This window comes from Rhinatrema bivittatum, chromosome 11 (genome assembly GCF_901001135.1).
Source record: "Rhinatrema bivittatum chromosome 11, aRhiBiv1.1, whole genome shotgun sequence".
NCBI lineage: Eukaryota > Metazoa > Chordata > Amphibia > Gymnophiona > Rhinatrematidae > Rhinatrema > Rhinatrema bivittatum.
In genome coordinates, this window is record NC_042625.1 from 98,493,271 (window position 1) to 98,506,180 (window position 12,910).

Below are 12,910 nucleotides of genomic sequence, written 5' to 3' on the forward strand. Positions count from 1 at the left end.
GTCCTCACGTCAGTGTCTTTGGATACTAATGAGAGCATCTTCTACCATATTAAAGCAACTTCTGACAGGATTTAGTTACATATGAAGGAAGCACTTCATATCCTGCCTTTATTCTCCTTACAGACTGCCCAAAAACGATTAGACCAATTTAAATACATTTCATACAATAGAACAAATGATTCACAGCAAATTAAATCTTTCTAGTCTTTCTATTATCCTAAAGCTGGGTATTTTTCTCACGTGATATGACTATTTTAACAATATACATACTATACTGGTGACCTCCGTCCACTTGCATCTCCCCTAAGCCTGGCTTACACTTCCCCTCTCATGAAGGCAGGTCTCACGGACATGCTCCAGTCACTCATCACCCAGAAAATAAAGTGATGCCTGCCACCTTGGGAGTATTCTCCTTTTATATGTGCTGTTTGGAGATGTTTCTTATGATACTAAATGTAACAGACAGTAATTGACTGACACTATTAATTTACTTAGGAAAGTAGCAAAATTACACAAACCTAGGAGGGATAATCACACAGCCATTCAGGAAAAAATCAGTCATATAGACCACATGTGCCAGTGCAGTTTTACTGAACTGAAAGTAAACAATCAATTCTAGACAAACCAAAAGTGAGGATAAACTGAAATGGAAAGTCATTCAATTTACTGCTAATTTCCAAAAATACATAATGACTATAGTCAGCATTAAAACTGGGCAGTGCATCTAAGTTCCTCAGATTCTGCAAGCCCATGAAAGGCAGGCTCAGCCCAGCAAGCAGCGCCTGAAGCTCAGCAGGTCACTCTCTTTCTTCGCTCCAGGAATGTAGTTCTGCTGCTGTCTCCCTTTCTCAGAGTCTCACATTTCCCCACTTAGCGCTACCTTCATTGACTGTATTGTGGAATAAGGTCACAGAAACAGAAACTAAAATTTAAACAATTCTGCAACCTAGAACCAAAGCCTTAGCACTAGAAAGTAAAACAGGCATAAAATTCAGAAAGTGGAATTGTCAGCTATTTGTTCTGACCTCTGCTGAAGAAGCCTCAGCTTCCAGCTTGCTACAGGTGATACCTGCTCCACTCCTCACTTTGTGCTATTCCTGTTTGCAAAGTTAATTACTGAAGTGCCAAAGTTTTGACTGATCACATATATAGCAAAACCTGGACAGTGTGTTCCTGAAATTCATTAATTATTGAAGGACAAAAAAGCCAATTAAGGAGACTAATGAGGAACTGTGGAGGCAAATTAGTTGGGATGAGACGCAAGAAAGGATGAGCTGTGAACGAGCCCTGGCTCGATGTTTAATTTCATCTCAAGGTGTGTCCTCACAACCCTCACCAGTGTACTCAGGCCTACAAAGTGCCATGTTCCTCCCGCTGACAGTCTTCCTGGATTCTCCAGGACACACGACCCGCACTTACGCCTGATTCACATGCAGTCAGCTAAGAAAAGGTCAAGCTGGCCCTAGGAATAACAAAAATCCTTGAAGCGGTGATCCAGGATGAGACAGAGCAAGCCATGGAGCAATTATTGATCAGCAGCAGTCACTGTGAAGCAGAGGAAATCTGATGTGAACATATTTCAATCACAGAACATGAGCTGCACTACCCAGGTGTCTGGGTTCATCTCCATGAATCATTGATGCGAGCTGGACACAATAAGAATAAAGAAGGCACTGTTTCTGAGCCTTGTTAATAATTTAGCCCTCTCTCTCACTGTATCTTCATTTCTCCTTCATTAGCAATAGAGGCAGGATACTGCAGGTTACTAGGCAGGTCTAGTGAAACAAGAACGAGAAATTACTCCTTACCTGATAATTTCCTTTTCTTTAGGACAGTCAGATGAATCCAGAACAAGTGGGTTATGCACCTCTACCAGCAGATGGAGACTGAGTAAACTGAAGTCACATTACACATACTCCTGCAGTGACATCAGCCTACCAGTATTCTCTGCAAAAGCAACTGTGGACAGACTAGCAAAACTTGATTATTAACAGATAACCATTTCAGTACTCAGCCAACAGGCAACACTGAGCTCAGACAAGAATGTATTAACACTAGTCTAGGGACTGGACAAACACTTACCAGTAATCCCTGTAATACGTAGCCATGTAGAAGGACCATAATGCAACCATTCAGCAGTCAAGGAAGGGAGGCTGGATTCATCTGACTGTCCTAAAGAAAAGGAAATGATCAGGTAAGGAGTAATTTCTCATTTATTAGCGTCCAGTCAAGATGAATCCAGAACAAGGGGGACCGATTAGGGCAGGAGGCTGCCTGCGGTCCAGTCAAAACCGCATGTGCAAAGGCCGCGTCCTTCCGGCCCTGAACATCCAGACAATACTACCTGGAAAAGGTGTGTAAGGAGGACCACATGTCAAAACTCGGCAAATGTCGATGGGAGACAACAATTTCACTTCCGCCCATGACACTGCTTGAGCTCTAGTGGAATGAACCCTGACCTGAGTAGGTAACGGCTTCCCAGCATCCATGTATGTAGCCATGACTACCTCCTTAATCCAGCCAGCTATGTTAGCCCATGAGGCCAGCTCTCCCTGCTTAGTACTGCCGTGAAGGACAAACAGGCAATCCGCTTTCTGTAAAGTCTTAGTAACCTCCAGATACCGGACAATATGTCTCTTGACATGCAAGGGCCGCAATAGACTCCTCTACATCTCTTTCTCTGTCCAGAGATGGCAGGATGATGGACTGGTTCAAGTGAAAGTCAGTGACCACCTTTGGTAGAAAGGAAGGAACTGTACGCAGCTGTACCGCCCCTGGAGTCACCCGGATGAATGCTCCCGGAAAGACAAGGCCTGCGGTTTGGAAACTCTACATGCAAAACATATTGCTACAAGAAACACCATTTTCAAGGTCAGTTATGCATTGGTCTAAACATAGGACCTGCTAAGAAATCCAATACCAAATTAAGACTCCATAAGGGCACCGGAAACCACAAAGGAGGATGAAGATGTTTCACTCATTTCAGGAAACAACAGGATGAGCCGTCAAGGATCCACCATACACCTGACCTCTGAAACAGGTGAGAGCCGCTACTTGTACCTTTAAGGAATTAAGTGCCAAGCCTTTATTCAAGCCATCCTGCAAAAATTCCAAAATGAGCGGGATCTTGACCAAGCAAGGAAGAGTACCTTGATCCTCACACCAGGCCTCAAACACTCGCCAAACCCGCACATAGGCCAAGGAAGTGAAGAACTTTCTAACGCTTAGCAAGTTGGAAATCACTGCCACAGAGTATCCATGTTTCAGCAAGTGAGCCCTTTCAAGGGCCATATCATAAGACAAAATCAAGTCGGCTCTTCATGAAAAATAGGATCTGCCACAACAGATCCCTGTGTGCTGGAAGCAGAAGGGGCGATTCCGCCAGAAGCTGCCGCAGATCCACATACCACGGTTTCCTGTGCCAATGTGGAGCAACCAAGAGCACCATCCTTCTGTGGCACTAGATCCTTCGGACTAATCTGTCCAACATGGGCCATGGAGGAAAGGTGTACAGCATCTTGTCTTCTAGTCTCTCTTGCACCAAGGCATCAATCCCCAACGACTTTGGATCTCTCCTGCAACTGAAAAATTGTGGAACTTTCACACTGTGAGAAGTTGCCAGCAGGTCTAGAAACAGGAGACCCCAGCGATCCAGAATCAGCTGAAACGCCTTGTTTGATAGCACCCATTCTCCTGGGTCCAGACTTTCCCAGCTGAGAAAGATTACTCTTGTATTTTGCTGCTATATGCAAGATTGAGATCATCTGGAGATGCAGTTCAACCCATTCCACAAGTTAATCTATCTCCAGCAACACTTGTTGGCTCTTGACTCCACCCTGCCAATTTATGTAAGCCACAGTTGTTGCGTTGTCCAACATTATCCGGACCACTCGACCCTGCAGCCTGTCGCTGAACTGCAAACATGTAAGCCGGACTGCCCTGGCTTCCAAACGATTGATGTTCCAGAAAGACTCTTCTGCATCCCAGCGCCCTTGCGCTGTTAGCTCCTGACACTGAGCTCCCCAACCATGGAGGCTCGCATCTGTCATTAGTACTAGCCAGTCTGGTGATCTAGGGAAATTCCCTTCCTTAAATGACCCGACTATAGCCATCACTGAGGTCGGGAGGAGATCTCCATCAGGAGATGGAGCCGAACCAAAAACTCCAGAGACTGCGGGTTTCACCGAGACAAAAGGGAACACTGAAGAGGACGCATATGCACTCTCAACCACTTCCAGGGTTGCCGACATTAAACTATGCAGGTAGGACCATACAGTCAGGCACAGAGTGTTCATCAATAGACATAGCTGTGCCATCAACTTCTAAATACGAGCTTGCGGCAGGAAAACCTTGCCCTGCTTCATGTCAAACCGAACCCCAAGGTATTCCAACAACTGAGCAGGCTGAAGACTGCTCTTGGCCAGGTTCTCTACCCAGTTGAGCTCCTGCAACAGGGAGATCACCTTGCGGGTTACCAGGTGGCTCTCTTCCAATGACTTGGCTCGAATCAGCCAGTTGTCCAATACGGGTGTGCTAATATCCCATTCTTTCTCAATTCTGCAGCAACTACCACCATTACCTTGGAAAAGGTCCTGGAAGGGGTGGCCAGTCCAAAAGGCAGTGCCCAAAACTGATAACTGCATCCCAGAACTGCAAACCGTAGAAAGCATTGATTCTCTAGTCGAATGGGAATGTGAAGATAAGCTTCAGACAGGTCCAAAGAGGTCAGAAATTCCCCTGACTACACGGCCATTATCACCAAGCGCAAGGTATCCATGCAAAAATGCGTCACTACAGATGACTATTAACACCTTTGAGATCCAGGATGGGACAAAAGGATCCCTCTTTCTTAGGCACAATGAAATAAATAGAATATCAACCTGTATTTTCTTGAGACGTGGGCACTGGAACCACAGCCCTTAGACTGAGGAGCCTTGCCAATATATCCTCCACTGCCTGCTACTTCTGTGTGGAGTGGCAAGGAGAGACCATGAATACGTGCCAAGGAATACTGCGAAACCCCAGTGCATATCCTTCTCGTATCACCTCCAGGACCCATTGAGCCGATGTGATCTCAACCCACCTCTGTTAGAAGAAAGAGAGCATCCCCCTATCTCATGCTCCCGGGGGTTAGTTGGCAAACCTTCATTGGGAGGCTCGGGAGGATCCATTTCCCGAGAACACGCCCTTTCTGGGCTGTCTGGGATGAAAGGGTTGAGACCTATCAAAAGGTCAAGTCTTCTGAAAGGTCGCTCCTCTATAGGGTCGAAAATACTTGGATCCCCTAGCACGACCTCTCATACTAAAGGGGTGTGGCATCTGCTTCTTATACTCTGGTAATCGAGGAACCGGAGCATCACACCACAAGAATGAAAGTATTAATTGTTTTACACAGAAGTACTTTGCTTTAAATACTCCAGCATAATGCGCAACATGCATTTAGAGTGGAAGGTATGCTATCAACCTAAGCTCTTCTGATGGTAAACCGTAACACTTAGCAATGAGCCAAAATATTACCCTGCACGATATTATTCTGGGACTACGAATGTCTGCAATATTTCCCTTAGCTCTCCTCAGGCTGTAGTAGTTGAGGGCTGGACACATTTAACATTTCTCAGCAAGAAACTACTTGATAGTCATCAGAAGTGCCAGGAAGCAGTTTTACACTTTACCACAGCTTCTGACAGTATTGACAATGGCAGCCATCTTATCATATCTTGTAAAACTGTGCTTAGCAGACTGAAGCAGGAAGCTTTGCTCCTATAATGTTGCCACTGTGACAAATGGTCAGATCTGTGCACAGGTTATATGGGCTGCAGCTTGCTCACCACTGCTGTAAGGACTCAAAATGCTACACAGTGGGTGGCAGTTCTCTCTCTCTCTCTGATGGGTGGTTGCCATAAGAAAGGAACAATAGCCAAGAAAAGGAGTCATGAAGGTTGCTAGGGAATGAACACAGCACAGGTGGGATGGGACAGACATCCTGTGACAACCAAGTCAGAGGAAGGCTGGCATTGTGCAGGGTTAACATATTCATCACTGTAATGTTTTATAGCTGGCAGCCCATGCTAGCTGGGTCTCGCCTGTCTGCCTTCCTCACTGCTGCGTCGGTAATGAGCTTGTGCTCAAAAGATCCCCAAATTTATCCAACTTGATTGAATTAAAGCTTCCTGATACCAAAAAGGTTTCAGCATGCCACTAGCTCACAACCTGTCCCAAAAAGAACATTTCAGGTCATTCACGTGGACCAAAGAAATGTCTTCTCGCCAGGTCACATACCATTTGTACAAGCTTTTTTTTTTTGCACATCTTATTATTCTGCTTCAATGTCCTCTGCCTCGCAAACACACATCCCTTCCTGTCTCCATTTCCAACGCTTAATCAAGCAAAGTGCCATGCCATGATACACTGTAATTAAAAAAATTACAGTACTACCTGGAGAATGCAGATGTGATGGCAAAATGAAATTATTTAAATAAAGCCAGGCCATTAATTATGCATGCCCTTCAATCGCTCATCTCTTGATAAGCTCCAGCAGTTTTGGGAAAAGTTAAAAAGCCTGCATGAATTAATGAAGCAGGAGCCCCCTCCTACCATGCCCTCTACCCCCCCCCCCCCCCATCACCATATTGGGCCATTGGTAACTGCAGATGTTTAAACAAAATCTGCAGCAGGAAACAATCTCCTGTTAGGAAAGAGATTATAAAACAGATGGGGGAGCTCAGAATTTTGGAAGCTCCAACCTTTCACCTCCTATCCCGTGTCCAACAAAAAACTTCAAGAGTAAATGAAATGTTAAGAAAACAATACCAGAGAAAGAGGGATAATCTGCGTAGGGTTCCACTGTCTAATGGACACAAATTCAGAGACTCTAGTGGGCAACGTGCCATGTGCAACACAAAGGAAGGTTTGGTTTTTTTATTTATTTAGATTTTTATATTCCGCTTTTCACACTTTTTTCAGCACTTCAAAGTGAAAAACATTCAGGTACTGTAGGTATTTCCCTATCCCCAGAGGGCTCACTTGATTAAACCATTTACATACAGAAGACACGAAGGCAACCGCTACTGAGCCTACGATGACTAGGGATGTTGATTCGTTAGATCACATATCTCACGCACTTTATAGTACATGGGTAAACACAGACAGTATGCATGTATTTTTAATAATGAGCTTTGTGCATACTATCTGTGTTTACCCATGTACTATTGGTAGGATTCTGCCAGTTATGTAGCCTTCCAATCACCAGAGGTCCCCATGGAGCTACATCTACACTCGCTCCAGTCAGTTTCCATGACCCTATGACTCAGCACGGCTCAGTCTACTTAACCCTGCATCTTGCTAAACCCAGTGCTTTGTCATCAAGTCTATTCAGCTCCTTTCTTCTTTGTATCTCACGTTGACCTTTCAGCACCGTCTCGCTTAGCCTTAGCTATTGCCATAACCATAGTCTCAGCCTTGCCATAGCTGCCATAGCCTTAGCCTTAGTTGCCATAGGCTTAGCCATACTCTTATGGCCTCTCAGGCCCTCTGTTTTAGCCTTGCCTTGTGACCTTTGGGCCTTCTCTATGCTCTGTGACCTTAGTGCTGTTTGGCTCGTTCCTTGCCTTGAGGCCCTTGGGCCTTTCTTACCTTATTCTTGACCTCTGGCCTATTTAGGCCTTGCTTACCTCTGTGCCCTCCCTAGGCCTCTTCCTATTTCTGAGTTCCAGTTCACTCTTACCTTCACGCAGCTCCAGCCCTGCCTAGTCTTAGACTCCAAGTTCTAGCCTACACCTTGAGTCCAGCTGGACGCCAGAACCCAAGGTGGCTCAAACTGAGCCAGCTGCTCAGTTCTCCATTGAAGAAAGACGCTATGGTGGAGAAGGCAACAGTTTGAGACATGACTGCCTGAAATTTGTTGGCAGCTAATAGGTTACAAGAAGATCCCCCTGACGCAGTATTATGAAACACGGACCCATATCGGGGAGCTTGCATCTCATTTAGACTGAGTTAAGTTTTATATGCATAGAAAATTTACAAAAATGTGTATATCTTTGACCGATGATTAAATATAAGGCAATGAAGGTGGATATTTAGCCGGAAATGCCTATTATGAAGGCCATCTAGAGCATTTGCTCTAGATGGCCTTCCCTGTTTGTACCTTCCCTGTTTGTACCCCTGTGGTTTTGCATCTCTATTTACCAACATTTGATATTCCGCCTTTTCAGAAAGTTGGTCTCAAGGCGGACTACAATAAATTGAAATGAACAGAGGTACTAGAACAACTTACAATCACATCAGAATTTTGCAATTAACATTGCATTGTGATCTGTAGAATTACATAGTAACGACGGCAGAAAAAGACCAAAATGGTCCATCTAATCTGCCCAGCAAGCTTCCCAAGGTAGTAATAAGATGTCCCACTTTGTGACTGAGGGTGGGGGATGTGCATTGAAAATAGTTTTGCTTTGTTTTCTTTTTCGTTTCTGTTGCTTTAGCCTGCACTAAAACAGAAAGATCATTTTCTTGATTTTTTTGCTCTACGTCAGATGAGAAATGACTCAAAGTCAAACAAATGTCATTATTTCCCTATTTTAAAATGACAGCATGTTCTTATGTGTGACAGGGAACCCCTGTCATGGTCATCTTTATAACCCAGTCCTGGAGGTTTAATTGTCACCTCACTATGTTTTTAGTCATTTACCCGTCTTGTATCTGCAGCTGTACGGGAGGCTGGTTACTTCCTCCTCCTGAATCATAAGGAAGGGATTGCACTGCTGTGCATGTGGCAGGGAAGAGTCCCTTTTAGATTCAAGGTATATTGTGCAGAAAAACAACTTTGATCTGTTTTCTGTAAAGACCTACAGTGCACCTGTACTAGAATGCACCGGAATGGGAGCTAAGAACCAAACTGTTTTCTGTCGTGCGGAGTCAATATACCAGTCCGTGGAAACAGGAAAGCTCATGCCAGAGGCTTTAACAGACTTCCGTGCACCACCCATCCAAGGTCAGACGACAGGCCATCAGGTGCCCATCCAGCTGCCAGGAAGGTTTACTGAATGCAGTATTTCTTTGAAACTCAGAATCAATTGGCATCAGGTCACAGGGCACAAGAATGCACCAGCAGCTACTGTGCACCAGATCTGTGCCAATTCTGGAGAGAAGGAAGCAGTTTAGAGCTCCTATAAACTAGTCGTGTTCACTTGCTGTGAATCCCGTCCTTGCATCGTGCTGTCTCTTCTTTGGAAAATGTCAGTATTTAGGAAGCGCAGGACATTTTGTTCTTGGCTTTACTTTTAAGGTGATTACCACATCCCAGTGACTCTGAGATGACGACGGTCTCTGTGCCAGATTCTCTGCCTCCTCCACTGATGTGGGGCTCAGGCAGGACTCCACATCCCATCTGCTGCTCTGAGATGGCTCAGTCTCTGTGTGTAGAAGGAAAGGGAGAAAACCCTGCAGGATAAATGCTGCAAGGCTTTGGTATCTCTCAGCAGTGAGACTGTACTTGGTAGTGCTTTGGGTTCAGTAGCACTCAGCCACTATTTGTCAATCAGTCAGAGCAGGCCAGCCCAGCTGCAGCAGGAGCAGTAAGGCTATCTGCATGCTCTGAAAAGACGATCACATTCATCACTGCTGGGCATGAGTAACAGCACAAGCAATTCTGGGGCTGAAGCTGCCAATTCATTACCACATTCCTTGGACATTACAGGCAAGGGCCAGCAAGAATCCAAAAGCCACACTGACCTCTGTCGATAGATGGCAGGGCTAGGATTGGCAAGTACCAAAGTTTAAAGTGAGTCTTGGTGATCTGCCAAAAAGGCGATCTCAGGTGAAGGGGTCAGCTTAGAAGAGGAGACAGCTTTATCAGACAATTTCATGCTGCTTAATGCTCAAAGAAAGATGCAACTCAGTAAGCTCAACAGATCTGATCTTCAGATGGGAGCAGACAGACAGCAGCAAACCTGAAGACTGCAGGTTTCCACAGCGACCTTTCACTCTAACCTGCGCATCCCCCTTCTGTTTCTCTCCCAAGTGCAGTTATTTATTTATTTTTTAACTTTGTAGACTGCAAATCAAAATTTATAAATACATTCATAAATATCATAAATAAACAATCACATTAAAACAAATAAATACTCACCAATGTTAGACTGGCTATCATCATAGTCATGTAGCTTCTACTACAGTTGTACATGACAGTCCCCAGTATTTATTAATACAAAGATAAATCTAAACAAATTGTGCTTAGTCTTTGTCAGACTGTCTCTGTATTTATCCTACCTTCTAAAGAAAATATAAGCTGTATAAATAAATAACTGAGATTAACATATATGAGTCCGTGTGTGCTATCCACACCAAATTTTCAGGATGTCAGGAGTCCAAGGGGATCCTGACAGCAGTATTTATGGCTGCACAGACGCACACATCCCAGAGAGTAAGCTCCATTAATTCTACGTGTAACTTCTTGTTACAAACTGTCCTGTCTCCATAATAGCAAAACCCTTCCTTGCTCCTCAGCTCCTGCTGCTCCCTGGCCCTTCCTCCTTCCAAGGTGCTGATCTTTCTCAGTTCATTTCTGCAGTTAATTGCTTTGGCAAGAAATCTAGGCCTAGGCAGGACTGAGAATACTTTCCAAAGGCAGCCGCCACTGAATTATTACAACTACAAACCATTTATCACTGTTACCTTCACCAGGAAAAAATGGAACTCAGAAATTCAACAAGAAGCAAGGTAACAGCAGCAAAGAACTATTTGCAAGAATGACGCAGAACAGACATGGTCAGCGAGAAAGGCAGCAAGCGTGAGGGAGCATGTATGTGTGCGTTTGCATCAGCTATAGACCTGAAAAACATCTTTGCAGAATCCCTTTTGCTTGGTCCAGTTGATGGTTTCATAACTTCCAGGGACCAACGTAGGAAGCAGAATTCAGCTGGGGGAGAGGGGAATTCCAACAGCACGACTGCTAGGGGCTGTAAAGGCAGCAGATTAGAAAAAAGCTGAAATGTGCAGTCACCCTTGCACTACTCAGATCTGGATTACTGTTGATTTGAATAAGTTCTCGGGCTGATTCTGCATCGTTTAGCCAGAGCAAGGAATAAAGCAGAGTTGCTTATCTGTAACAGGTGTGTACTCACGGTACAGCAGGATGTCAGTCCTCACACATGGGTGACATCAAATGGAGCCTCGACACAGTAAAATTATGTCAAAGTTTCTAGAATTTTGACTTGACACACTGAGCATGCCCAGCATGCCCTATACCATGCATCCACGCAGGGAAAAAACAAAAATTAGAGAAACCCAACTCCGCAGGGTGACAGGTGGGTTTCGTGAGGACTAACACCCTGCTGTCCTCTGAGAACAGCTATTACAGGTAAGCAACTCTGCTTTCTCCGAGGACAGGCAGGATGGGTGAAACCAACATAAAAGGGGACCAACAGACACCCAAACAGGTGCCTATAGGCACAACAATGGTGCTGTTGGTAACAGAGGAGGAGACAGCCTGAGTTCAAATACTGAGCCCTAGGCGGGAGAGAGTTGGCTTCTACACCTCATATTCCAATGGACAGGTTGGATAAACCTATTGTTGCGTCGGCCATCCCTATCCAAGCAATAGTGAGATGTGAATGTGTAGAGAGAACTCCATGTTGCAGCCCTGCAGATCTCCTCCACAGGAATTGCTTGCAAGTGGGCCACCGGTGCTTCTATAACTCTGACAGAGTGAGCCTTGACATGACCCCCAAGATGCAGTCCCACCTGGGCATAACAGAAGGAGATGCAATCTGCTAGCCAAATGGATAGTGTCTGTTTGGCAACAGCAATGCCCAACCTATTCCTATCAAAAGAAATAAAAAGTTTGGTGGACTGTCTATGGGCTTCTGTCCGCTCCAGACAGAAGGCTAAGGCTCGCTTGCAGTCCAAACAGTGCAGTACTTGTTTGCCTTTGTGTGAATGGGGCCTGGGAAAGAACCTTGGCAGGATGATGAATTGGGTAAGATGGAAGTCAGTCACCACCTTAGGCAGGAACTTAGGGTATGGGCGCAGGACCTCCCTGTCATGATAAAGTGGATAAGTCACTAAGGCCTGGAATTCATTGACCCTGCACGTTGAAAAGACAGCCACCAAAAATATGACCAAATCAGGAGTTCACAGGAGCACAGCAACTCAAAAGGACCTTTCATCAGCTGAGCTAATACCATGTTGAGGTCCCAAGACATAGCGGGAGACCTTACGGGAGGCTTCAATTGAAGCAGGCTCCACACGAATCATACAACTATGGGCTGTACAGAGATAGGCATACCATCTACACCATGATGGTATGCGCCAATTGCACTGAGATAAACGCTAATGGAGTTGTTTTTTAAGCCAGCTTCCAATAGGTGTAAAAGGTAATCAAGCAGTTTTTGTGTGGGGCAGCAGAATGGATCTAGGGCCTTCTGCTCACATCACACAGAAAACCTCGTCCACTTCAGTCCATAGCACTTTCTACTGGAAGGCTTTCTAGAAGCCACCAAGACCCAGGACACATCCTCTGAGAGATCAAGTAGTTGCAGAATTAACTTCTCAACATCCAGGCTATGAGCGACAGGGCCGTCGCAACCTGCCTCGATGCACGAAGAAGTCGGGCTTGCGTACACTGACCATATTTTATAAAGCGCCCAGATACGCACACAAAACCCATTGCGCGCACATCTGAAAAGTTTCCAAAAAAGGGGCAGGGCATGGACTGGGCAGAGCATAGGCATTTCAGGATCTGGCCAAGAGATGTGCGTGTAAATACTGATGCGCCAAGGTCCCCTGTTGTGTAACTTTACTTCTGCTACGGAGGACATATAAGTTATAAAATAAAAGAGTCAAGCTATTTCTGAGGGATTTAAAGGGTCTGGGGCAACTAGGGGGGATTGGAGGATCTAGCAGTTAACTGGGC